The sequence below is a fragment of the Alligator sinensis genome, unplaced genomic scaffold, assembly GCF_000455745.1.
Source record: "Alligator sinensis unplaced genomic scaffold, ASM45574v1 scaffold1303_1, whole genome shotgun sequence".
NCBI lineage: Eukaryota > Metazoa > Chordata > Crocodylia > Alligatoridae > Alligator > Alligator sinensis.
The window spans coordinates 488,554-512,674 of NW_005842753.1; the positions used below are offsets into that span (position 1 = coordinate 488,554).

At 51.2% G+C, this 24,121-nt stretch overlaps 2 protein-coding genes, 1 long non-coding RNA gene and 1 pseudogene across 3 annotated transcripts in view; 2 read left to right on the plus strand and 2 right to left on the minus strand.

Annotated features, from left to right (window-relative positions):
* Window positions 1–359, minus strand: part of LOC112552080 (tripartite motif-containing protein 10-like) — an 8,846-nt gene extending 8,487 nt beyond the window's left edge. Inside the window, exon 1 of the mRNA XM_025216590.1 lies at window positions 124–359. The gene's annotated coding sequence lies outside the window, so the exon portion shown is untranslated. The remainder of the gene's footprint in view (window positions 1–123) is intronic.
* LOC102381926 (H-2 class II histocompatibility antigen, E-S beta chain) overlaps window positions 1–24,121 on the plus strand; it is a 603,463-nt gene that overhangs the window by 342,667 nt on the left and 236,675 nt on the right. The gene's annotated exons all lie outside the window — the stretch shown is intronic.
* Window positions 7,469–10,978, plus strand: LOC102378163. Its single transcript, XR_325052.3, has 2 exons — window positions 7,469–7,506; window positions 9,981–10,978. It is a non-coding gene; the product is annotated as an uncharacterized LOC102378163 (long non-coding RNA).
* On the minus strand, window positions 11,356–19,587 carry LOC112552081 (annotated as a pseudogene).

The following is a 24,121-nucleotide window of genomic DNA, read 5'->3' on the forward strand; positions in this document are numbered from 1 at the left end:
GGGGGGGCAGGTTGTGGGGGCTTGTGGCAAAGCCCCCCATGCAGCATGGGGCAGTGGGGGGCAGTAGAGATTGCCCCCCACCTGTCAGCACCCAGTGAGTGGGGCTGCCCCATGATCACTCACCTGCTCCTCTTCTTAGACTCCTCTTAGACTCCCAGCACACTCGGATGCTCAGCTTTTTCTACAACTTCCACAATTTCCTCTTCAGTCTGACGGTCTTCTGGGCAAAGCTCTGTCTGCAGCGAGGGCACGAGATGTTTGTATCCCAGAGGGCTTCTGGCCTAGACCCACCGGGATCTTTGAAGATTTCCAGACAAAACCACAAGTTGATTCTCCCTGGAAACTTGATTTTGTCACTGTGAGGCCATGGTGCACGCCAAGGGGAAAGGGTACGAGAGGGAACTTCCGCTTTCTGGGTTTAGAAATGTTTCAGTCTAAGGCAGGAAATGGGTGTTCCCCTTTCTGAAAAAATGACTCGTGGCAGATGTGACCTGCTCATCTGCTGCAGAATAAAAGTCACTGAGCTAGGGATGAAAAGCTGATATTCTGTCCTCAAAATACAGACATCAAGATTTCTGGAGATCTGTAATACCTAGAATATTTTTATAGTTGAATAACCCTTTTCTTGTGAAGGAGAATCAAAAAGCATGTGTAGAAGGGTCAACTCTTGGGTTACATTGAAATAAGGACATTAGCACTAGCTTCATTCAAAGTCACTATGATACACACCTATGTGGCTCAAGCTGCTTCCAGCATCATGAAGAGGTAGGCCAGGGGGAAGAGGGAGCACAGGGAAAAAAACAAAAGAATACTTCATTCCCCCAAGGTATTTCCAACCTGATAAAGAGGAAAGAGAAAGTCCAGGATGCTCAAGCACACTTGCCACCACATGGGGCTATCTCCTACTCCAAAAGGCACTTACTTTGCCCTCACCGTTTGAATTTCCTTTGGGGGTTGAGGATGGCAGTGTGAGCTTTAGAGGCTCTCACTCGGAGCCGTAGGTAATGCAGTTACCCACAAACAGTACCAGGGATCTGACCCAACAGGGGCTCTGTCAGGCAACAGACGGTCGGGGAAGAGCTGTCAGTCCTGAAACTAACTGTCAAAAAAGCAGAAACCATGAACCCGAGTCCATACTGGATCTCCTGAATAGCTTAATAGACAAGAGGGAGTATAAAAGTATGTAAAGGGGCTGCACATATCAGGTGTAGATAGGTTTTTATGCATCCACACAATGAAATGAGAGATGCTAGGTCAAACAGGCGGCTATGAGGGAAATAGCCAAGCAGCTGAATGAGTAGGCAGCTTGCAAGGCAGTAGGAGGGGAGAGGGTGAGTGGGGAAGCCGATGGGACTGTAAAATTGTTCTGTGAAGGGGATCAAGCCACTCTCTGAGTGATTTGCCATCTGTTCCAGGCACCCAGTGTTGCCCACGTGTCTTGGAGTGACCCAGAGGCAGCATGTGGTGTGCGCTGGATGACCCCACGCGCCGCATGCAGTTCCCACTGTAACTTCCATCCTGCAGCCATGGTGCAGCTGCACCCCCACAGTGGTGGCTCCTGTCCAGGCACTAAGGGCTGAAATCACTCACATGCCTGAGAGGAGCTTTCTTCATGGAGATCTCCCAAAGCTGCCTGGCTGAGAAGGGCTTGGTCTCCCTGGAACAGCAGTTGCCAAATCTAGCCCTCAGCGTGGTGGATCTGCAGAAAGATTCATAGATTCATAGATGTTAGGGTCAGAAGGGACCTCAATAGATCATCGAGTCCGACCCCTGCATAAGATGGACTCTTCCATGGGGTCTGTCTGCACAGCAGCTCTGGCTGTAGGCACCCAACCATCTGGCAGAAGGACTTGCTCAATGGTTTCTGTTCTGCCAGCTGTGACCCTGCCTGCACCAGTCTCTAAGGGCATTTGTACTTTAAAGCAGGTTAAGTGTCCTTTTGCACCGCTTTAATGACGTTACTGTTTGCACATTTGGTAGTGTGTTGCACATTAATTGTGCTGCTGTTTGTGCATGTTGGAAGCGTAAGGCTCCTTAAATGACTTTGGGACACAGAAAACTAAAACACCTCTGAGGTGTTTTAGTTTCCTACCGTACAGCTGTGGAGGGAAGCAGCGGGCCCCATACAGCTCAGGGACTGCTCGGCCCACTGGCAGATTGCTCTCCCCTCCCCGCTGCCAGACAGGCAGGTAAGGATTGGGCAGACCATTGTGTACCTGCCATGGGTTTTACTTCACCCTAAATTGATGCGGTGTTTTTAAACAAACTGCCACTTCAGTTTAGAGAGAATTAAACCCCCGTGTCGTGTAGAAATGCCCTAAGAGGAATTAAAACTTATTGCAGTTTTTCAACTGTGTTTGTGTACCACTGATACTATGTCATGTGACAGTCTGCATATTTCAGCTGCGGGAAACATGACCTTTTGTTACGGGTCCATACATTGCTCCCCGTGCAGGAATAGTGGAGCTCCAGGGCCTGCACAAAATTGGCTATTCAGTTTGGGGAAAGTGGCTTAAGCAGGAGCTTGCTTGTGAGCATATCCGAGCCGGCAGCTGTCACATAGCTGGGTGTGCAGTGACGGGGATGCCAGGGCCATGAGGGTAGTCATCTGTTACTGCCTTGCTTGAGGAGATTGGGGTGGTGCTGGGAAGCTGTTGCCACTTTAAGTGCAAGGTATCTGGACTTTGGAAGTCATGGTGCTTCTGGGGGTAAACAGGTGGTGTGGCTGCCTGGAGACAAGAGGAGCTGGGGTTTCCTTGTGTTGGGGGCTCTCCAGATCAGGGGGATTTTGTGGGAAGCAGCTTGGAGTCAGTGCTGGGCTTCTGACCTTTTGCTTGGGCATTATCTGGCTCCCCCTCCTTTTCCCTCTTGGCACTTGGCCCTGATACAGTTGATGCAATCCTGGCTGCTTGCTCAGGAGCTGCCACCTTGGCCTGAAGTGGTCCAAAGGTGCAGCCACAGGACTCTGCTTCCATCTTTTGTGTAACCCAACTGGAAGCACAAGACGGCAGATGAGCTGTGAGAATTCAGACCTGGGCTGAGGTGTGTGACCTTGCGGTGCCTGCACCTTGGCAAAGGAGACATAAAATCCCACTTTGCCAATTTATTGTGAATGGCAAGACAAAAGCATTGTGAAACCAAGCCCTCTTCTTTAATTGCCTTGAAACAGCAGGTTGTTCTAAAATGGATGCTGATTCCAACCCCGTGGAAAACCTCATCGAGTGTAGCAGGTGACAAGACACTGGAATATGGAAGCAACCACACAGTGTCCCGTCCTGTATGTCTGCGCTGATACTAACATTTGGTTTTTAGGTCACCCACAAACAACCTTTGTCAGATCTTCTCCCTTACCTCAGTTGCATCCTGCCCTATACCCACACCAAAGCTGTGCACACTGAGTGCTCCAGGTTCCCTTATGTCATGTCAGGCAGATCTCTAGGGAACGGTGGGCAGACTACTTCTCTATTGATGGGCAACAGGGAAAGGAAGTGGGAGAAAAAATGGCAGGGGTTAGAAATGGAAAAACTACTGCATTGTTGCAGATGGCCAGTGTGGGCCCAAGGTCAGCCACATGCAGAGAAGGTACAGGGAAATGAGGAGAGGAGTGGGGGCAGGGTCTCTTTCATACCCAGAATGTGGCCAAGCCTCGAGGTCAGACCTCAGATAGGGATTGAATTTAGGGGTTTATATGGTTGGTGGTGAATAGGGCGAGACTTGTCCTAATACAGATCTTGTTTAGCAGTGTAGTGAGTGTTACATGCAGCAAGTGCTCAGCATGTTTGTGCTCCACTGAAGCCATCTCAGGCTGTTGCAGGTTAATGTATATTCATTCAGAAGTCATAGCCAGGTAAAGGCAGTCAGGCAGGACTAAACCTAGGTGCCAGTTTAAAGTAGGCACCAGAATGGCAGGCCCCAGGGAAGCAGCCCTACCAGCAACAGCTGCCACCGCCAGTATGTGGGACACTATGTGGTGGCAGCTGCTGCCAGGGTCATTTATTCTCCCCACACTGGTTTTCCAGCACGTGATAAAGCCCCCCCACACTTCCTTTCCACTGGCCATGCTCTTAACTTTGCTCAGGGCACCAGATTTCCTAGTTAAACTTGTGGGTACAGCCTCCAAGAAACATCCACAATGCACTTAGATCAGGTATGGAAACGCTACCTTGGAGGAGAGGGGATACCTGGTTTCTGCCCCTTACTACCAGGGTCCTTGTTTATTTTGATTTTAATCCATGACAGAGTAATGGAAAATGCACAAGTTGTCCTGGAATCGTGAACTGGAACCCACGGCTCTTCCTTTCTAGCCGTGTCTGTGCCAAGGGGCTACAAAATCATGTACCTTCTTGCTGGCTTTCCTTCTGGCCAATGAATCTTGCACACTTATCTTGCCAGTGCCCAGCTTCAACATGAAGGGTGAAAAGGGCTCCCCACAAAATAGTCTGTATCTGGAGGGTTAGATAACTCCATGAGATGTCAGAAATTTGGGTTTCAAATCCCATCTTAAGCTTGAGGAGCTAAAAATAAGAAACATTTTGATTGAGGGCTATAACCTCTGATCTAATGTACAAAGATATCTGCTACCAGAAGAAAGAAAAAAAGCTAGAGGGGGAGGGGCTCAGTGAGAAGAACACTCCTTGGAGGGTAGGAGCCATTGGATCTGGCTCTTCCCTCTGACGGTGCAGAAACTGTCCCACAGTTGTTAATCCATGTTATTAAATGAATATTAAATGCAAGGGGCGGAACTACCCTTTGGAGCATGGACCCTCCTCTTTCTCCCTTTCCTTCTCTTGACTCCACATCGCTGTTCTTCCTAGCTATCGAGTGGGTAGTTTCAAAAGGAGGGCTTTACAGTGCACTGGGCAATGCCCTGGTCATTAGGCCACTTGGTAGTGCAAAAGGAGATGAAGATGCATACCGCCTTTTTGTTGGGGGAGACCTAGAACCTGGGTCTTTTGCTCCCTTCATAAGACAATGCAATGTGCTGTTGACAGGCTTGTCCATTTTCAAAAGGATTGGGTCAAAACTAATACTATCTGGCTCAGGCAGAAAAACCCCCAAAGCTTCTGCCTGAGTGACTATACCATGAACCTTCACAGATCCAACAGCTAGCTAGGCAAGCAAAGCAAGAGGAAAGCCATTCATACATTTAACTGGGCCAAATCACACAGAGCACGTGACAGGTCATCACTCTGGGCCGCCCTTAATGGGGCCCACACACCTGTCTCTGGGCAACCACCCGCCTCCTCGCCTGCCATGCCTTGATCTTGATTAATTAATTAGTATTAATTGGTGGGAGGCTGTCCTTATACTGCCCCATCACTAGGGGGTGCTGTCTGTGGCTCCATTTCCTCCCCTACATCGCAGTCCACCCCTCACCGATGTAATCACCATTGTCTCAGTTCTCTCACTATTCAGCCCCTTACTATTCTCCCTGGGCCTTCCATCCTTTGCTGCCCCCTCCTGGGGCCTTCCAGTGCCCAACTTGGGCCTCCCAGGAATGCGGCCCCCTATCAGGGGCTCCCAGTGCCCAGACTTGGGCTTCTCAATAATACTGCCCCCTATCCAGCTCACAGTGCCCAACTTGGGCCTCCCAACAATGCAGCCCTGTATCAGGGGCTCCCAGTGTCCAAACTTGGGCTCCTCAGTCATGCAACCCCCTCCTGGGGCTTGCCATGCCCCACTTGGGCTTATCCATAATGCCGCCCCCTTCTCTGGGGCTCGCCAGGCCCAACTCGGGCTTCTTAATAATGCAGCCCCCTTCCTGGGGTTTGCCGTGCCCAGCTTGGGCTTCTCAATCACGCGACCCTCCTCCTGGGGCTCGCCATGCCCCACTTGGGCTTCTCAAACACCCCTCTCTGGGTCTGGGGTCTATGCACCCCATGTGCTGCACCCACTGGCGCCAGGGTCCTCACACTCCGCTGTGAGTCCCCTATGAGGCCCCCTCCAACCCCTAACAGCCTCTCTCAAACCACCAGTTTTAACAAACAGCAAACACAAACTCCAGCCTCCTGGCTACAACTTAAATATAAGCCACCAGGCTTCAACAACATTGCTCCAGCATATTGGAGCTGCTCCCCTTTTCTGCTAACAGTACCTCCCATCAGGCTTCTTCTCACATCATTGCTCCCAGAACTCTGCTCTTAGCTCCTTGGGTTTATAAAGGGAGCCAGGCCCGGCCCCTTCCGGTCAGCTGGCCTTCATTGGTTGCCCTGGCAACCCCCACCTGGGCTCCTTAGTCACCGCTAGGGCTCCTTCCTTAGCAGTTTCTCCCCTCTTCAGGCACAGGGCACCTCAGTGCTCTGTGACAGAGCACAAGGCCTAAAAAGAAACACTGTAAGGAAGAACCATGCATCAAGTAATCCCAATACTTGACATTGAAGCTTCATCTTAAAATAATTAGCAGTAGCAATTGCTGTAACCAAATGTATTGAGTGTTATTTTGTTCTAACAGATATATTTTTGATAAATGCTTGGGTAAGTTGTAAAACCAAAGCAGCCTTGTCAAACCATAAGCTAAAGTGAGGAGGAAACAGACCCATCTTAACAGCATGCAGTGATAGAAAGGGAAAGGAGAGGAGTACTCCATGCTTTTCCAAGGATTATGAATCTCAACTAGTTGACACCTTCCAGGTCCAAAAGAAATCTTGTTAAATCCGGTTCTGAACATTTCAGTGAAAGAAAGAAGTTTAAATTAAGCCAGTCTGAGACCAATCGTTAGACTATCGGGACCAGCCATCTGAAAATGTTGGGCACAGACTGGAGGGAAATTAACTTCTACTCTTCAATACTTTTAAATCTGAACTTGTCCAAGGCTCAGCAAATGAGCTCAAGTCCTCAGAGGACCAGAGAAGTCTGGCTAGCGGACCTGTTTTCTTCCCTGAATCTGAGGCTATGCAAGCATTCTCTTTATTGAATTAAATACTTCTTTCCTATTGTGCATCCTAATAAAGCTTTCAAGCTGTGACTGGAATCGGTCCCACTCAGTCTCACTGTGAACCAGAGTTAAAACTGAGTATAACACCTTGACAAGGCTCTAACCACTAGGCTGTTTGGGCTAAAAGATGGACTGGCCTTCCTCACCCTCCACTTCACTTCTCTCACATACACATCTACTTGGGCAAGTTTACTGCCCTGAACGTAGAACAAGGATCCAGATCCACCATGTGTCAAAAAGGATATTGGGAAGTCACATAAGTGCGTAAAAGTGAAACAGGAATCACCCCATAGTGTCACGTGCACTCAGTCAACCCCAGACTTAGTCAAAGAGGTCTGAACAGTGAAAGAAGATGTGCAGGACAGCTTCAGAAACAGCTGTTCTGTTACAGGTTGTGGCAGAGCACTGTGTGTGCCTGCCACTTTAAGTGCCTGGAGCTGGCAGCCGCCAGGTGCTTGATGAGGGCAGCCATTTTAGAGGCATGGGCTGCCTATATAAACAGTGCAGTTTAGTTGCCTGGAGGCCAGGCAGTAATGTTGCTTGGCTGGAGGGCTGCTGAGAACAACCTGGAGGTAAGGGAGAGCTGCAAGGGGATGGTAAGGAGGCTCCTTGGTCCTGGGCATGACCTGAAACTGCACCCTGCCAGGAGTGGGTGGTCTGGTGGGGCTCTCAGTGGTGTGGGAGCCCCCAGGAAATGCCAGGTCAGTGATCACCCTGGTGAAAGGTGGGTTGGGGTGCCTTAACCCCTAGCTCCCACCACTGGGTGGGTAACCCTATGCTTGGAGGGGCCCAGAGGGCAGACCCTGAGAGAGTGAATGAGTACAGGGTGTGGTGCTGCGGTTGCCCCTGGGAGAAAGGGGGTAGTGGCATGGTGAGCCTGGAAGGGAAGAGTGAGGGGCTAGAGACCCACCCTGAAGGAGAGTACCTTGACTGGCCCAAGCTGGGGGCCAGGACCATGGGGGTCAAAAGGGCCAGGGGCCCACTGTGAGGGATGCCCAAGAGCTGGGGCCCTGGGGTCCTGACTGGCCTGGAGGTGGGCCAGGGCAAGGGGCTGAAGGTCCTGGGGGGACCACACCTGAGAGGGGGAAAAGGGCTTTGGGGGGGCTAGGTAGCCTGGATGATGGCAGAGAGGCCGCCTGATAGGAGAGGATCATAGAGGGGTCCTGTATGGATGATTCTGGGGCCCAGTGTGGGGCCGGTGATTATGGGAGCAGCAAGATGCCATCTGCAAGGCTTGGGCTGCAGTATTGGGGAGGATAGGAGCTGCAGAGCGCCTCCTGGCATCGGGGCACTAAAATGGGCAGCCTCCCGTTTAATTGACATCTATAATTGAATCAATTAACACCAAGGTGTGGCAGGCAAGATAGTGGGCAGTTGCCCAAGGACAGGTGGGCGGGCCACGGAGATCGGCCCCAAGGAGGCCCCCCCTGTCACACAGGTTTAAACCAGTTTCTGATCACTTGAACCAGTTTGTATGTAATGTCTGTCCCTAGCCCTAGAGGATAGCTGCAGTGACTTTACTAACAAGTGGATATGTTCATTGTTCTCCAGACAATCAGGGCAAAATGAAAGAGAGCGAAGGGCATACAGAATTGCTTTCTGCTTGTGTCGATCAGGAAGGAATAAAACGGCTGATAGGAAAAGCACAGCCATAAAGCACCTGCTTGGCTGACAGGCAGGAGAAGGAGCCTTGCCCCTGTGCTGGGGGAGCAAAATGTGACTCAGATGTGAAGAGATTGACTCCTCTTCCCGAAGTGACTGGGCCTGGGCATTCTCCACCCCCACATCTTCTCCAGGTTGTTAGTCTTCATGTCTTTGCTCCACCGAGGCAGCAGACACAGAACTCAACCATCATAGACGTTTTCCATATTAATAGAAGTTAATGTTGAATGGGAAGAGCTTTCCTGGGAGAAGGGTAGGAATTGCCAAGTCCAGTTACAACAAGGATTCCCGACCTTCTGCGTGGTGTAGTAGAGCACCCTGCAAAGGGGAACCTGTCCCAGGGACACATTCCCCTTGATGGAAGGTCACCCAGACCACCCATCTGTTCACAGGCCCCCACACAGAACAAATTGCTAGGGGGTGCTGCGATATGGGCTGGTGCACTTTTATTAGCGTGGTGTACGTGTAACAAAGACAGACACGTGCAGTCTGTTTTGTGTGTTGCAGTCACCAGTCTCCTTTCCAGAGCAGTCCTAACACAGCCCTCTGCTCCTCTCTGGTAGGTCTGAAGGACCAGGGCTCAAAGCACATCTTCCAAGAAAGACCAAGGAAGTAAAAGCTGAGCTGTTCACAGGCCCAAGTGATTGCTGCTGCTTCTTTTTCCACCTGAGCATAGCTTCACTTGGTGTCTGCAAGACATCTTGATACAAATACGTTCAGCCTCTGGTGTCCTTCTGGTTGTGTTTGAAGGGGTACTGCTCCTAAACCATATGGTGATTGTATCTGCTGTGACCACTGTAGGAGAGCTTACTAAATACAGTACTTACACAGGTGGTGAGGACGGTAGTTGTTTGTGTTGAATACCCCTTGTTGTACATTTGCCAGACCAACCTACAGCCCAGGGATGATCAGGCACCCTAGATGGTGGCACCTTCTTGCAGGGGGTGCACTGCCATGTGCATGGGGTGCGCGTGCACCCCCTATGCATCACCCCTGAGCAGGGGAGAGGTCTTGCTTCATGATATGCTCCATGCAGCATTAAAAGAGGCCCCAAGGAGATTGTGGAGGAGCCTGGTCTGAGTTCAGTCTGGAGAAGGATTGACTTCCCTAGCATTGAGGATGCCCCAGCAGAGAGAGAAACTGTGCATGGCTATCAAGCAGAGCCTGAGTGAGCTGCACTTAAAACACTGCACAAGTTAGTGCAGTCATTGTGGTTGTGGTGCAGTGAAAGCCCTTGTGCTGTCTGGGACGGCTGGGGCTGTGGCAAGGCAAAGATTCTCATCCTGAAGGGTCATTGTTGGACTGTTTGGAGTTGGGGTTCAAAGTTATCCTGTAATGCACCTGCTTACTCATATTGCTTTTAACTATAGTTCATATTATACAGGTGCAGGGAAGGAGGGCCGGCTACAAAGGAAGTGCTCCTGTCATACCAATTCCTTCAGGATGACATGCACTTCTGGGTTCACCCCAAGGCTTGGATTATGCCTCGGGTTATCACGAGAGGTAACCCATATCATCTCTTCTCACTAACGTGTATACAATCCAGCCTTTCTTTACAACAACAATCCATAGAAAAAACATCTGGGGTTGCAAACTGACAAATGACAGCAAGGGAAGAGGAGAGCGCCCATTGGATCTTCAAGAGAAATTTAAAGTAGCCTATTTACAGAAGGATCACAGCCGAAACGGCAGCTACCAGGGCCAGTGATGCTGACTGGGTTTGCAATCCCACTGCATGAAGCTCACTTCCCAAGAGGAGCTCCCACATGTCCTGGGGTGTCCCTTCACTTGTTTGGGACCAATGAGGAGGAGATGTACCACTGCTCAGGACAGGTCAGGATGTGTTGTTCCTTAGGGCAGACTGGCAGTTTACTTGCCATCATACCATTTGCCTATCCTGCCCTCCCCCTTTCAGTTCCCAGCACCAAGATGCCCAGAAGGAACGCCTGTACAACCAAACACTGAAACCAGGGATGAACATTTGAGGACTCATGTCCTGGCAGTGTTATTCAAATTGCCAATTACGCAAATCATGAACAAGACTGTATAAGGGGAAATAAGGCAAAGTTTGAGTAGACGCTTAATACACACACCACATTCATTCCCCGATTTCTGTTTTGTGCTGGTATATGCTACCAGTCTTATTGGTGTTCGGGTCAACTTAGTGGCCAGCTAAATTGATCACGAGTAGAAGCCAGGCTCCTGCTGGTCCCTCTCATCAAATGAACTGATGCTTCAGGATGATATGCAGAACAAGACCCAACATTGATATGTCTAGCATCATCTTTTAAAGCCTTGTAAATTCACCCAGTCCTCTGGGCTTTTGCTGGGTTATCACTGTGTTCTTGAAGGTCAATTGCCATTGTTCTCTCGCTATTCTGGGCTGGATTCTTCTTGTTTCGTCTTTTATCTGTCTGTATTTTTCAGCCAGTCACCAGTTGATGCTTTCCTTTTCCACAAAAACACTCTCGCCCATACAGCATACAAAAGAGTAAAAGGTCGAGCACTTATATCAAGCTACAGAACAATACAAAATGGAGTTTCTTAAAGGAAGTGCAAAACTTAAGAAAATACATAAGATTAAAAGCAATAGGCAAAAAGTCTTGGCCCTCACCCCTGTCACTGCTTGGGCTGTACAACAGGACTGGAGCAGAGGGGTTCTCCCTCTCAGTAAGATCAGTCCTGTCATCCTAAGGTTTACTTGGAAATCTCCCTTGTCCCATGTGGCCTGCTGTGCCTTGCTGGAAGGAAGTGATTTGGGAAGTGTCCTACTTCTGCCCAAAGCTGAGGCGGGTGGAGGGGAGGAATCAGATGACAAGCTCTCATTGCCCAGGAGGACTTCTGGTGTCTGCTGGCTCCCTGGTTGTCTTATTTTGAATGTAGTTTCTCCAGCTCTACACTGGAACCCCAGTCGCTTTGGGCCTGTGGTGCTGGGTCCTCCTGATTCTTTGTCCATAAACCACCCCAGAGCTTCTGCCCCTCCAATTTGGCCAAGAGGGGCTGACTCTCAGACAGGGCCAGGGGCTCAGCTGCAAGCAAGGTATTCTGAAACCAAGGAGGGGCTGCAGCCCGAAACCAAGAATAAGAAGGGAGGCCGACTGAAGCCTGGGAGAGGGTAAAGCCCAGACCAGAGAGAGGCAGGGCAGGAGGTTCCAGAGCAATACAGCAAACAGGATCAGCGAGAGAAGCCCTGCTCAGGCTAGACAGACCGGCAGCCTAAGCATGAACTGAGTGTAATAAAGCACCAGTGGCTGAACTCCAGCCCCGCCAAGCACCTCCTGAAATAGAGAATTAATCAAACATCAGTTGTGGCAGGCAGGAGAGCAGGGCCAAAGTGGAGAGCTGGGGTAGGGGGATGTCAGAGTGGGGGCCACAGGAACGTGTCCCTGATCTCTTTTAGATGGGTGTGAACAGGTCACTCACTCAGCTGCCTTATCAAGGCCACTCAGTTCTAGGGATAATAATTAAAACTACAAGTATGGGGATAATACTCAACTATCAGAACGGTGTCCCTGTTGGGACAGTCTTTCTCCAGTATTCAGGCAGAGAGCAGGAGGCTGGAGTGGTTGAACCCATCATTCCCTTGGACCATCCCCTGCCCAGCCCCCACTTCAGTGGCACAGTTTGAGCTCAGCTCCATCATCCCTCTGCCAGAACCAGGGCCGGTTTCTGTCCCCAGAGAATGAGAGCAGTGGGAAGGGGAAGATTGAGGTCTCGGTGTCAGCACTGAGAAATGATATCCTCCCCACTGCCCAGTCCAGACACACACGGATCCTGCTGGGCACCGGGCACCGAGACAAGGTGTTGAGATGAGGAGCAGCAAGAGCCTGGAACTGATCAAGCCAGCACTGCACAGCCCAGATCCCCTCCCTGGGCTAAAGTAGATCCATCCCTTCCTCCTCTCAGACTCTCTGGCAACCCCCATGGCCCAGAATGCCCCTTCCGGCATCTCCACCTCCCAGCAGTGTCTCCCCATGGTGACTCCTGCACGGCCCACCCAGCACACAGCTCTGCATATCAGATCTCTCAGGATTGTTGGACAAATGCTGCTATGTATCTGCACTTCTCACACTTCTCCAATCCACAGAAAGGACAAGGCAGGGATGAACCGTGTCTGGATCCAGAGTCACTGTCACTGGGGAGAGAATCACAGCATCGGGGCAGAGCTCAGTGGGGGCCACTCCTCACCCTCTGCAGCAGCCCTGTGTTGCTTGGTACTGTCCTGGGTCCCAGGAGCTGCCTTGGCCCTGGGCTCATGACGGTGAGAAGAAACAGCCCTGCAGCTCCTCAACCTGGGACTGGGGAGATCCCTTACCCCATGGGAAAGTGGAGGACATGGCAGCAAATCCACAAGCCAAGGCAAGAAACTCCTAGCCCAATCCCCCAGGTCACAGCAGAGCAGGGTTTGATAATGGGCTGTGAGAGTGTTTCTCATGGAAGGGGAGAGGAGCCCTGCAGTGGGATTTTTCTGTGAAGACAATCAGATCTGCATTAGCACTTACCCTTGCAGTATGAGCCCTTCTCTGGATAAGAGCGCAGAGTGTCTGGAAGAACAAAATGGCCAGGTTACTGGGTCAGCACCATAACCATTAGGCTCCTGGGCTAAAATGTGCAGATTGGGAGACTTCCTTCTGGGATTTAAGTATTGGATAAATGCTTATCTACATTTATATGGAGCCACAGAGCTGACTGGCCTGTGCACAGTCTCCTGGGTATGCACAGTAGCTGTGGGGAGGGTGTAATGGGATTGCAAACTGTGCATAAATGCCCAAACTGGCACTTGTGTGTATAGTATGTGCCCTTTGGGGGTGTGAAGTGACACAGGAGTCTCACTGCCCAGAGCTTGTCTTCTCCCCACACACAGGGGCACATCCCTTCCATCTCCAACGTCCCTCTTTAGCACCTTGAAACAGGCTAAACCTCTCCCTTAGGCTTAGTTCAGACCAGCTCTTGAGTCTCGTTTGCAGCATAGGGGAAATCCCCACGTGGCAGCTGGAACTGCCCCTTCTCACACCTGAGAAAAGCAATTCAGCATCATTCTCTTTAGGGCTGTGCGAAGCTTCAGTCCCTGATTCGATCCTGCAGAGATTCGGCCCCATTTGGTGGCTGAATCTCCAGACCTGAACTGAATCAGACGACCCTTTAATCTTTCTGAATCTACTTGGAGAGATTCAGAGAGATTCAGTCATAGACACAACTTTAAACATTTTTTCTACATAGCTCTTGGTAGCAGGTGGCTCATGAATGCTGCAGTGCTGGGGCGCATGCAGTGTCCCACAGAAGCATGGGGCGGCTCCCCAGCACACTTGGCAGCAGACGTGGAAGTGGACTAGAAGCATTTCCGAGTCTGCCGGGCAGCGGGCTGAAGGACCCCCCTCTCCCCAACCCGTGTCTCCCTGGCTTAGCTACTGGTGCCTCCTGGGTCTGGGGGGCACCTGGGGTCCCCCTACAGCCGATTGCCAAGCTGGAGAGGGTACCGGGGGGCCCTCAGCACGCTCCCCAGCAGACCTGGAAGTGGACCAGAAGTACTTCTAGTCAACTTCTGGGTTCACTGCTGAGCACACAGGGAGCCCCCCCCATACTCCTATGGGATACTCCATCTGGCCCAGCATTGCAGCAATCATGAGCCATGCCTGGTACCATTGACATGTGGAAAAAACCTTTAAAGCTGTGTTTATGTCCAAATCGCTAATTCTCCGAATCAGCATCAAATCTTCAGATTCAGCCGAATTGAACCAGGGACAGTGATCTGAATCAACAAATCAAATCACTGTCCCTGATTTGGGCCAAATCCAAATCAAACAGGGCCCACTTCACACACCCCTAACTCTCTTTTCCTTCAATAACTCAGCTTCATAGCATCAGCCTTTACTAGCTGGACAGTCCTGGGGACTGATTCCCTCTCTGTCCATCAGCCTCAGGGCAGGGGCAGCACAGACAGTAACAGTGCCAGCTCCCTCCATTGCAGGGATCTGGTGCTGTGGTGCCTCAGCAGGATGTGGCCACATCACAGTGTCCCGGCCCCAGCCCACCCTCAAGAGTGAGAAGGAGCCACTTACCTGCTCAACGTGCTTCTGATATCCTCGAGGGGAGAGAGACAGAGGGAAGAGAGAGCGCAGTGCCACATGCTACAACCGGGGTCTCTCCTGTTCTAGAGGCAGGTGCACACTGTGCCAGAGTGCAACACGCCAGTACCTAGGTAAATATGTCCCCATTACAGCCCCTTCCCCAAGGCTCATTGTTCAGGTCTTCCCCCATTCCCTATGCAGAGGTAGGAGGTGTTTTAATGTGCCTCACCCGCAGGAGGTCATTTGGCAGCTGCTGGCACTTGCTCTCCATCTCCCTGATCAGACTGTCCAGATGGGAGACATCCTCAGAGAGTTTGGCAACAGTTTCCTCCTGACTCCTCTCAGTCGTTCTCCCCAGCTCTGCCATCTGGCCCAAGAGGAGTTGGTTTTGTTCCTCAATGAACTGGTGCAGTTGCTTAAATTCAGACACAACCTTCTGCCTCTCAGCCTTTGTCTTTGCCTGCAGTGAGTAGCAGGAAAGCAGGGAGTGGGGGTCAGCACCTTTGGGGAGAGCCAGATGTCACTCTGTAATGTCTTGTGAGACTCAGAAGAGTTAATCTCCTGGAGCTCCCATGGCTTCAAAGAGATACTCAGGTCTTGCAGCATCTCTGCTCCTCGACCTTTCTGGCTGCAGACTCAAGCATCATGCCTGGTTCCTGTGCACTTGGTTCAACTTAGGAAAGTTTTTTCTCAGGCTCTGAAGGCTCAAATGTTATACGGGAGAGAAGTTAATTGCTCTCCCCATGTGCAGTAACACACACTCACTGACATTTCTACCAAGTGTACAGAGGAAGAGAAATCCCAACCCTCCCCTCCCAATGTCATCCTTATAACCATTAACCAGGAGCACTGACCTGATATTCCTGGTGTTTCTGACTCTCACTCACTTTCAGGTCTTTAACCTTTTTTTTTCTTTCCTTAGACTCTCCAGCTCAACACGAATTTGCTCCTGAAGGAAGGAAAATGTCTTGGGTGAGTTTTCCTTTGGGGATGGAGAGAGTAGTATGTTTTCCCTATACAACCTAGGTGCCTTCCCTGCTGTAATTTCAATGACTGTCACCTTGTTATTGGCCTGCTCCCTTGTCCCAGTAACCCTGCTGAATGAAGTGAGTGTCAGACACCAGCACCAGCGTGCCAGTTACCAGACACTGCTCCATCTTCCAGATCCCCAGCTTGTGCTGGCTCTGGAGTCCAGAGAGAGTAAATAACAAAGGGCAGCATCAACTCTTGTAGGTTTAGGGTCCCACATGCAACAGAAACTACAGCAAGTAGTGTCCTACAGAGTTGAGACCCTTCCCATTGACAAGTGTAAGCAGATGGGAGATGCTGATGCCAGAACAGCAGTAGATATGGCTATGCTTGATTCTGGAAGCAGGGAAGAGAAGGACACTTTATGTCTTGTGCCACCACAGTGCTGGGGAGATGAGACCAACTCAGGAAAGAGAGCGCAGAACACAGCTTACAGGGCTGGTAACTTTATTGCTTTGAACAGGAAACAAAACTGCAGCAAATGTGGTCCCTAAGGAGGCACACACTATAGCAACATGTAAAGAAAAGAAATAGTGCCATTTATAATGGCTAATGCACAATTTATCACAGGACAAAGCACTGATAGCATCTAAATCACTGTGAACTCTGATCCACAGCCTTGGAGACCAGACAAAACTTGGAATGAATTAGAAGAAATAAAAGTAAGTCCCTAACAACTTTTCTGGTGTTGCAACTACCAGGGAGGCCTGGGAATTCCTGTGTTATTAAAGAAAGTTCTGTCCTTTTGTTTAAAACAATCCCAAAGAAATATCAAGTCTGAGGTCCAGAATTGTGTTCCCCAGAATCACACACTTACCAATTCTCTATAGAGTCTCATACAGACTTCCAGGGAGAGGAGAACTTTGTTTTAATGTATGAAAATAGTGGTGGATTTGGAGCTATAACAAGCTCTTTGAGCTCCCATGCTGGGTGCCAGAGGAGAGGGAATTGTGCTGCCCTCAGCAGAGCAGGGGAGGATGGGGGGAGTGCAGGGAGAGGAAGAAACATCTTACCTACGCAAGCTCTCCTCCTCTGAGCGGTAGCTACAACAGCTGCTGCTTGTCTCTCTGCAGCGCAGGCCGGGGGTCTCAGCTGAAGGAGACGCAGTGGTGTGGGCTCCCCAGGAGGATACTACTGGTGCCCCATTCACCCTGTCCTTTGCCCTGGAGAAAGGTTGCTTATCTCATGCCAAAGCCTCTGGGGGGAAGAGGGGAGGCTGGAGCCTTTTTCACCCTGCCCTTGTTGCACTACTTGGGGAGATGAGGGAATTATGGAGAAAAGCAAAAAAACACACATTGAATTGCTCATCCAAAATTCTTATATAATAAAAGGCTCTATCTGTCTGTCCATCTGTCTGTAATGCTTTTGGCCAACTGCACATGCACCACCGAGAGGGCAGGAAGCAGTTGGCTGTATGGTCCCTTGGGCCCCCGTTTGCGCTGGTGCCGGGAAGTTTGTGGTGGTGAAGAATATGCCTCGGCTTCCCAAGCAGCGGGGATTCCCCCACCTGCCTCCCTGCCTGAAGGTGAAGTGGGGGATCATGGTGGGGGCACCCCCCCACTGATGCCTAGCCCCAGAGCCCCCCAGAACAGCTGACAGAAAGGGGGAGGTTGTGGGCAGGGAGGGAGGGAGGTGGGCATGGGTCAGGCAGATGTGGAGCGGTGGCGGGGCATGGAGCAGGGCCAGACCCGGAGTGGCAGGGAAGGTGGGTGGAGTGAGGCTGGACCTGGAGCAGTGGGGTGAAGTGTGGAGCAGAACTGGACCCGGAGCAGTGGGGGGCAGTAGCGGGGCTGGACCCAGAGTGGTGGGGAGTGGGGGTGGGGCACAGGTCTGGACATGGGGATCCATCCCCACCCCCACTCCACCCATCATTCTTGATGGGAAATTTGCTAGTCCTTCATAAGGTGCAATGCAAAGATAGGCTGGAAACTCTGTGTAGATGTACCTTAATGAAGGCATCTCTAATGTCGTATATCCTAGCTTGCTGGAGCATGCCTGTAATTCTCTACCACAGTCTCATAGAACCCAAAGATACCTGCCCTGCCCTCCTCCCACAGCAGGAAATTGCCAATAATACCAAAGATGAAAAAAGCAGACAAGCATTTGGGGGAAAAACCTGTAGGACACATCCAACGTATTACCCTGTCCCTATGGCAATGATGGCCTAGGTCCTCCAGGAGCCAACAGAGTGCTGCCTGTGCTGACTGCTCTGCCTGAGCTGTGCCTGCAGAAAACCAGTGGTGGAAGCTTCTATATCTCTGGGGCCTGTGCGGGCCGCCTCCCGATCCCATCCCCGTCGCCATGTGCGGACCGCAGGAGGGACGATCGGGGCCCTTTTCGGGGTTGCGCGCGGGCTGTGGCCAGCAGCCCGGGCACGCTGGATCGGAGAGGACAGGCGGCGAGCTGGAATCAGGCATGTACGTGTAATGGTAGATTTAAAGATTGTTTACTTACACCGAGATGGCAGTGGTGCAGGCTGGAAAACTTGCTTGAGTTGCGGTTACAGACACAGACAACACGGACGATCACGTGGAGTTTGCTAGGCTCCACGGAACAGAGCTCCGGATGCTCTGGGTGAACGCGCCACCAAAATCGGAATCGGAGATGCGTCTTATAGAATTTGTGCTCGAAGACAGGAAGAGGTGGGCGGTGGATCAGGCTGCCAAGCTTCTCTGAATCTCACACAGGGTTTCTATTACCCTGCTGTGTACCCAGAGTCCCCACGAGATGGATGTGGAGTCCTCTACAACTTGGGCGGAAACCGCTCAAGCCTCTTATACAACTAGCAAGCCAATCGCTAGCCGCCACGTGGGAATATAGATCGAGCCAATAGCGGGACACAAATTTGCATGCGAGTGGCGGGAACTCCTTTGCACCGTGCATCTCCCTTGCAACCTGAGCACTGCACCCTGCAAATAGAGCTGCAAATTTGGCGGGAAAGCATTCCCCTGCACGCGGGTTCTTTACAACAACAGAACACTCCGTCGTCCAACGAAGCTGTAATTTGGCGGGGATAATTCTAGTGCCGAAGCACACACAAAATCATACCTCTGGGTTATGACAGGGCCCTGGACCTATACCCTGCTGGCCCATTCATCAGTTTGCCTCTGGTGGTAGTCAAGGCCCTCCATTCTCATAGCCTTGTGCCCTGCCATCTCTGGGCTACCCTCGGCTCTCTCTAGCCCTGATTTGGCAACAGTCCTGGTTGTAGTTCATCCTCCAAAGGGAGGAACGTGGACCTCCAGGAACCCCTCTGTGTCCTCTGCAGGGTAGTGCTCCAGGACAGGACAGTCCTAGGGTTCAGACAGTCCTGTGCTAGCCCAGAGGGTCTCACAGGATACAGCAGGATTGTTGCTCGAATCAGTCTCTGCTGGGGGAGAGGGAGAGGCTGGGATATCTGGAAGTGCATGTGGCTCTGGAGGGCTGAGAAAGTCTGGCCCCACAGGGAATGGTTTGAAGTAGCTAAAAATGGAGTGTTTCCTACCTCGTATTTCTGGGCAGCCTCTTCAATGAGCAGCACTGAGTGAGACCTATGCTCTGGAGATCTCTCACAAACCACGCACACGGCCGCCCCATCCTCCCAACAGAACAAGTTGAGCTCCTTCTTGTGTTTCACACACAGATCTACAACTCCAGAAACTAACTGCAATTGTTTAATGCTGTCTGCTAGATTTCCCAGCTGCCAGTTTGGATGGAGATTCCCTTTCTGGATCTTGGCTCTGCAGACAGGACACTCCAAAGGTCCATATTCTTCCCAGGTCTCGCAGTAGTCACTGATGCATGCTTGGCAGAAGTTGTGCCCGTAATCTAGTGTCGCTGGGTTGGTCAGATGCTCCAGGAGATGGGACACTTGATTTCCTCTTGGATGCCCTGCCCTGGTCTTGCTGAGGCCATGGCTGCTGGTGTCCTCAAGCAACTTCTGGTCACTCCTGTTTATTTTGCCTGCAGAGTGGAGAACATGCAAGGAATGCAAAGTTCAGTTAAAGTCATATGGGGAGGGATATGTAAAGGCAGGGAGCAAGCAGGGTGTGAAGGGAGGCCAGCCTGGTTGGGGAATGCTTGTGTCACACAGACAAAGGAAAGGGGGATCTCAGGTCTGTGGCAACAATCAGCATCTCTTTTGCAATCTCCACTTCTCTCCTGAAGACCCTGTTTGTGTCCACACTGTCCCTCTGCATTTGCTAAAACCAAACCTCTCAGATCCTCTCTCTTCATGGGCTGAATTCCACCTGTACCACCACTTTACACTGCTCAAGGACAAAGCTGTTAATGTTTGGCCCTGCTGCCCAGGCACTGAGGGCTGAATTCACATGCCTGAGATATACTTTGTGCCTTTCTTCATGGAGATGCCACCACGCTGCCTGGCTGAGAAGGGTCATTGTCTCCTTGAAGCACAGGTTGCCATATCTAGCCCAAGCCTGGTGGATCTGCCGAAAGATGGGACTATTCCACGGGGCTTGTCTGCTCAGCCGCTCTGGCTGTAGGGATAGGACCATCTGGCAGGAGGCCTTGCTCCATAGTCTCTGCTCTGCTAGCTGTCATGCTGCCTGCACCACTCTCTACGAGGGATTAAAATTTACTGCAGTGTTCTAAGTATGTGTTTTTGTTAGTAATATTATTTCATGTCCCCAGTTTGAAAACTTCAGCTGCAGGAAACACAAACTTTAGCAACTGGCCCACGCAGTTTTCTACTCAGGAATAGCGGAACTCATGGTGCCTCATAAACTTGGCTAATCAGTCTGGTTCAAGTGAGGTTAAGAAGGAGCAGGTCTGTATCTGAGTGTGGCGGGTCAGTAGGGGGTGCTCCTGTGTTAAGCCACCCACCTCACTGTGCCTGACCACCTTCCAGGCTCCAAGTGCCCCCCTGGGGGTGCCTCACGTATGGCTGACCCCCTTCCTGGAGCACACCCGCTAGCCTGGGGTTAAAACTGCCACCACCCAGGGCTGGGCTTGATTCTGGCTCTGCGTCCCCTGGGTGACACAGGCCTAGTAGCCCTCAAGGGTACTTGACTCACTTCAAGCACTTGGGGGTGCTTCCCTCAGTCAGAAGCACAAGTAGTGGTCTCCCTTAGTCAGCTGAACCAAGGGCACCCCAAGGCATAATCTAGACCTACACCCAATAAGTATCCCACACTAAGTACAAAGGAGAACTGTATTGGTTACAGAGGGTAGGGTTAGAATAGGGTACAGGGTAGAGCAATATCAGAGAAATCCCATAGAGCAAACTGGCATGGGTAGCCTTTGATCACACATCTGAGTTACTGCAAGCTATATATCTAGTTAGATCTCAGGTAGCTTCTCACAAGCGTCATCCAGAGGCAGGTGGAGATTCCCTCTGGAGGCAGGCAGTTCCTTGATCATGAGTTTTGAGAGAGAGAGCAAGTTTCAGATGGTACAGCTCTTCTCCTCATGGCTGCTTCCCCCTCCTCCTGGGCAGTCCTTAACTTATATAGCCCTTGTGACCTCATTTACCTGGTCCGATGGAGGCCAGCACCTGTTGGCTGTCAGCCAACCAATTTGAAATACGGGAAGAGTACTAGTTGCTGGGCAGACTGGCAGTTCCTAGCTCCCCAGGGAGCCCAAGCCCCTCACCCAGGTATGTGATGCCAGTCAGGTAGGCAGAGGGAGCAGGTTTCCCTAAAGAGATAGGGTAAAGGTATGTATCCTCTGCTGGGCCTATCCTAATCAAATTGTCACAGAGCAGAGTTTTGGGGAAACAGAGGTGGCCTTCTGCCACACTGAGTATATCTCTGTGGGAAGCAGTTGGGTAGCTGGGTGTGTGCTGATAGGGATGTCAGGGCCATGGAGTTCCTGAGGGTCATAATTTGTTATAGCCCAGCTGGAGGAGATGGGGTTAGGGTTATGGAGCTGTTGCCATTTTAAGTGCAAGGTATCTGGACATCGGAAGTTGTGGTGCTTCTGGAGTAGACAGGTGCTATGAGTGCCTGGAGACAGGTGGGGCTGGAGTTTCTGGGGGTTGGGCCTCCCCATGCCCTTCCCTCCTGGCACTTGACCCTGATCCACTTAAATTAGGGGGGAAAAGACTGGAGTCATTGCTGGGCTTCTGACCTTTTGCTTGGGTTGCACATACCTCCCCATGCCCTTCCCTCCTGGCACTTGACCCTGATCCACTTAAATTGGGGGGGGGAAGACGGGAGTCATTGCTGGGCTTCTGACCTTTTGCTTGGGTCCCACATACCTCCCCATGCCCTTCCCTCCTGGCACTTGACCCTGATCCACTTAAATTGGGGGGGTGGGGAGGGAAGACGGGAGTCATTGCTGGACTTCTGACCTTTTGCTTGGGTCCCACATACCTCCCCATGCCCTTCCCTCCTGGCACTTGACTGGAAGACGGGAGTCATTGCTGGGCTTCTGACCTTTTGCTTGGGTCCCACATACCTCCCCATGCCCTTCCCTCCTGGCACTTGACCCTGATCCACTTAAATTGGGGGGGTGGGGAGGGAAGACGGGAGTCATTGCTGGACTTCTGACCTTTTGCTTGGGTCCCACATACCTCCCCATGCCCTTCCCTCCTGGCACTTGACTCTGATCCAGTCAATCCTATCCTAGCTGCTTGCTCAGGAGCTGCTACCTTGGCCTCAAGTGGTCAAAAGGTGCAAGTAAAAGACCCTGTTTCCTTCCTCTCTGCAGCTTGACCAGGAGCATGAGACTCAAGTCCAGGTGCAAGAATGCAGACCTGGGCTGAGGTGGGTGCGACCGAGCAGTTCATGCATCTTGTCAAAGGAAGGATAAAATTTAGGGCTGTGCAAGGCTTCGGACACAGCTTCAGATCTGGAGAAGCTTCGGACACTTTGGCATCTAAAGCAGCATGTCCAGGTTGAAGCGCTGGCTTCGTTCAGCCTCCCGAAGTGGTTCAGAGCTTCCGAAGCCCTTCAGAGCCGCCTCGGAGATCCAGCCATAGGGTATAATGGAGAAACAATAAAATATCTATAACTTTCTTGTTTTTTGTCCAATTTGGATGAATTTTCCTGGGGTGGTATACTCTGCAGGGAGCATGAAGCCTACCAAGTTTCAAGAAGATCGGTGCAGGGGTTAGGGGGGGAACTGCACCCCAAATTCTTGAAAGCAAAACTCATGTCATGTGTAGACATTCCAACACGGAGAACTGCGAGAACTGCAGAGACGGTAGCCTCTGCTGAGGCCAAGTCTGCCAAGTTTCAAGATCGGTGCCTGGGTTTTGGGGAAACTGTACCCCAAATTGTTGAAAGCAAAACTTCTGTCATGTGTATGTGTTACATCACAGGGGGGTGAAAACTGCAGGGATGGTAGCACTTACTGAGACCACAAAGCCTACCAAGTTTCAAGAAGATAAGTACAGGGGTTTGGCAGGAACTGCACCTCTGGCTGCTGACAGACAAAACTCGTGCCATGGGTGCTTGTGGGACTGACTGTCTCTGTCTTGGGGCAGGGCAAACCCTACTGCAGGCCTGGCTGCTAAGCTGCTGTGTTACCAGTTACCAATCAATCATGATTCACTCAGGGACCAGCTCAATACACAGAACCTAGCTAATGTAGCCAGTTAAATACCAGCTATTAGCACCTACAAAACCAGACTCAGAAGAGGAAATACTCAATACAGATAATCAACTGACCCATGACAGAGACAGTCAGTCCCACAAGCACCCGTGGCACGAGTTTTGCCTGTCCGCAGCCAGAGGTGCAGGCCCCAGAACCCAGAAGCCCTGCACCCATCTTCTTAACAGCTGGCAGGTATTGTAGCCACAGCAGGGACCACCATCCCTGCAGCTGTCACCCCGCTGCGCCTTAACACACAGTGTCACCCATGGCATGAGTTTTGCTTGTCCGCAGCTTGGGGTGCAGTTCCCCCCAAACCCCTGCACCTATCTTCTTGAAACTTGGCACATTTTGTGGCATCACCAGGGACCACCATTCCTTCAGTTTTCACCTCCCCCCCCCCCCCCCCGTCCCCGGTGTTGTAACACACAGCCATGACATGAGTTTGAATTTCAAGAATTTGGGGTACAGTTCCCCCCAAACTTGTCTTCTTGAAAATTGACAGTATTCATGCTGTCAGCAGAGGCTACCATCTCTGTAAGTTTCATCCAGATCAAACAAAAAACAACAAGGTTATAGATATTTCATTGATTCCCCATTATACCCTATCGCTGGATCTCCGAGGTGGATCCGAAGCTTCTTGGCTGCTTCAGCTGGATCAAAGCAGAAACCCGTCCGGAGCTCCGGATTGGATCGCAGCCATCCAAAGTGGCCAGATCTGAAGCTGGATCGGATCGCTGCTGGCTCACACAGGCCTAATAAAATTCCACTTCATGGATTTATTGTGAATGGCAAGACAAGGGACAAGCATCATGAAACCTGTACCTCCGCTTTAACTGCCTTGGAACAGCGGAGACTATTGTAACACTAATGCTGATCCCAACCCCTTGGC